This window comes from Otolemur garnettii, unplaced genomic scaffold (assembly GCF_000181295.1).
Source record: "Otolemur garnettii isolate 467f Iridium unplaced genomic scaffold, OtoGar3 scaffold00003, whole genome shotgun sequence".
Lineage (NCBI taxonomy): Eukaryota > Metazoa > Chordata > Mammalia > Primates > Galagidae > Otolemur > Otolemur garnettii.
Window position 1 is genome coordinate 13,779,885 of NW_003852398.1, and position 2,244 is coordinate 13,782,128.

A 2,244-nucleotide genomic window follows, 5' to 3' on the forward strand; every position below is an offset into this window, starting at 1 on the left:
TGCCACCTGAGTAGGACCGTGTTACCTCATGGTAGAGTTCCTTGGCCTTAGTAAGAGCTCAAGAAATATTGTGTGTTTTTCTATGCCCTATTTTTACCAATATTTAACGAGGGTTGAGAATGTAGGGAGAAGTGAGACAAAAGAGTCTGGGAGAGAGAAAGAAATTCTCCTGGGGCAAACAAAAAAGAGAGGAGCTGAATTTTTGTTGTTCTTTCAGTGTTATCAAACCGCTACTTTGGTTACGGACCTCTTTTAGTATTTTTTAAAATGGAGAATAAGGAATTACACCTGTCACTGTGACATTTGGAAAGCCTTTAAGTTTTGAGTGAAGGAACTTAAGCCTTGTCTTCTCTCTGTTTTGTTTAGATAAATTCAATACTACAGTATTAAAAGAACCAAAGGGACTACCCGTGGGTAATGTGAACATCTTTTTCTTTTTGAACACTTCACAACTTTGCGTGTCACCCTGTGCAGGGGCCCTGCTAATCTTCTCATCGTTCCAATTTTAGTATATGTGCTGCTGAAGTGAGCACTAATGTGAAAACCTTAATCACAACCCTCGGTTACTTTTCCATTGAGAGAACATTCAATACATTCTCTTCTCTCTCACCGTGATGTTTATGCAATTTTTTCCCTTGGGTTTCTTGAAATCATAGATTTCCATCACTTTGGGGATTATAAGATTTAGGTTTTTCAATACAAATTTGTAGTTTCCTTGCCTGGGAACTTCTAAACTGTTCTCAGCATGTGTAGAGAGAAGCAGAAGTTTGGGCTTTGTTCCATAAGCTAAAATCAACTAATTCATCTAACTTCCCATCTATGTCTTCAGAGAGCTTTGGCCAATTTTCCTAAGACATTTCCTTATTTATTACTTTGTGTTGAGGCTATTAAATAATCAGGCTATAGCTAAAATTTTTTTTTCAAAAACTAATGTCTTATCCCATTCCATTCTTACCTCCTCTGAATGCTGTCTAACCTATCCTGTGACTTTTGCTGTATTTTGGGCTTGAACTTGAGATAATTTCCATCTACATCTTCTTTTCTATGTTCCCAGATATTTAAGTACAGGGAATAATTACTTTATATTTTAAAAATTTCTCCAATATGTTGATATAATTGAGGGCCCATTAAATGCCTGTTCAGAGCTTAATTTAGGTAGCTCAGCACATCAAGCGAAGCAGGGTAAGGTGTTAGAGAATGTGGGGGAAGGAGTCTGAGACTTAGTTCTGAAGCTCTCCGTTTACCACTGTTAGAGATTTCATCTTATCAGTCCAGGACTCTGACTAAAAAAGAGACCCTTCTATACACTCAGAACCCCTCCTTGTCCAAAGTCTACTGGGGGTTGTAAAATATTTCTTAGCCTGTGCCTTTGTGAAGGGCATAAAACCTTTGTGTGTGTGTGTTATGAGAAGGCAGTGAGCAGCAGCTGTGTCCAGGGTGCAGCACTCCGCATGAGGGCTGGGAGATAGTAAATTTCAGGAATTATTTCTTGAATAAATGAACCACTAAGAAGACTGGGGTAAGAAGGGGTCCTCAATGTGTAGGCCAACAGAAGGAACAGAAGGGGTTGTTTTATTTTGGTATGAAATTTCAATGATATATCTAAAAGAAATCAATACAGAGAGTTTTCACTTCTCTGTAAACATTTAAGTCTGGTTCTGTATTATTTTAAGAATGAGAAACACGTCTCCAGGTTTTTGGTGCTGCTGGTTCACTTGGCTGGCGTGTGTTTTCTACCATCGTAACCTCCCTTTCCTCCCTCCCATCACATAGGCCTTCTTTCAATTTGGTGATTTCCATTTATTTTCTATATTGCAGTCCAACCTGTGCCCTCAGGGAGACATTCCCTGATTTTAAAATGAAAGCTGAATCATTTTCTACATACTGTTAAAATATTCTGTTCGTCTCGTGTAATAAAATTCCTCACATTTCATTCACTCAGTATTTAGTAAGTGGCCATGTATAGCAAAGAATTGACTCAACATCCCAGTAAAAGAACTGGCCTTTGACTGGCTCAGGGGAAGGAACATTGAAATATCCTGCTTTATAAGGGTATATTTGCGTCTCTGGAGCCTTAGGCCACAGAGATACGTTTTGCTAAGAACGTGATTTATGATGGGGCCTTAGCGAGGTTTTGTCAGTTTGACTCTGGAAGGGACAGAAGATTGAGTAACTAAGGTCAGTCACATGAGTGTCCTAAGCGTATGGTTGACTGCCAATAAAAACTCCAAATAGGAGAGCTCA

General features: G+C 38.9%; 1 non-coding gene across 1 annotated transcript; it reads right to left on the reverse strand.

The window, feature by feature from the left end:
• Window positions 1–430: 430 nt before the first annotated feature.
• LOC111727165 lies at window positions 431–533 on the reverse strand. Its single transcript, XR_002774781.1, has one exon. It is a non-coding gene; the product is annotated as a U6 spliceosomal RNA (small nuclear RNA).
• Between the last annotated feature and the right edge of the window lie 1,711 nt (window positions 534–2,244).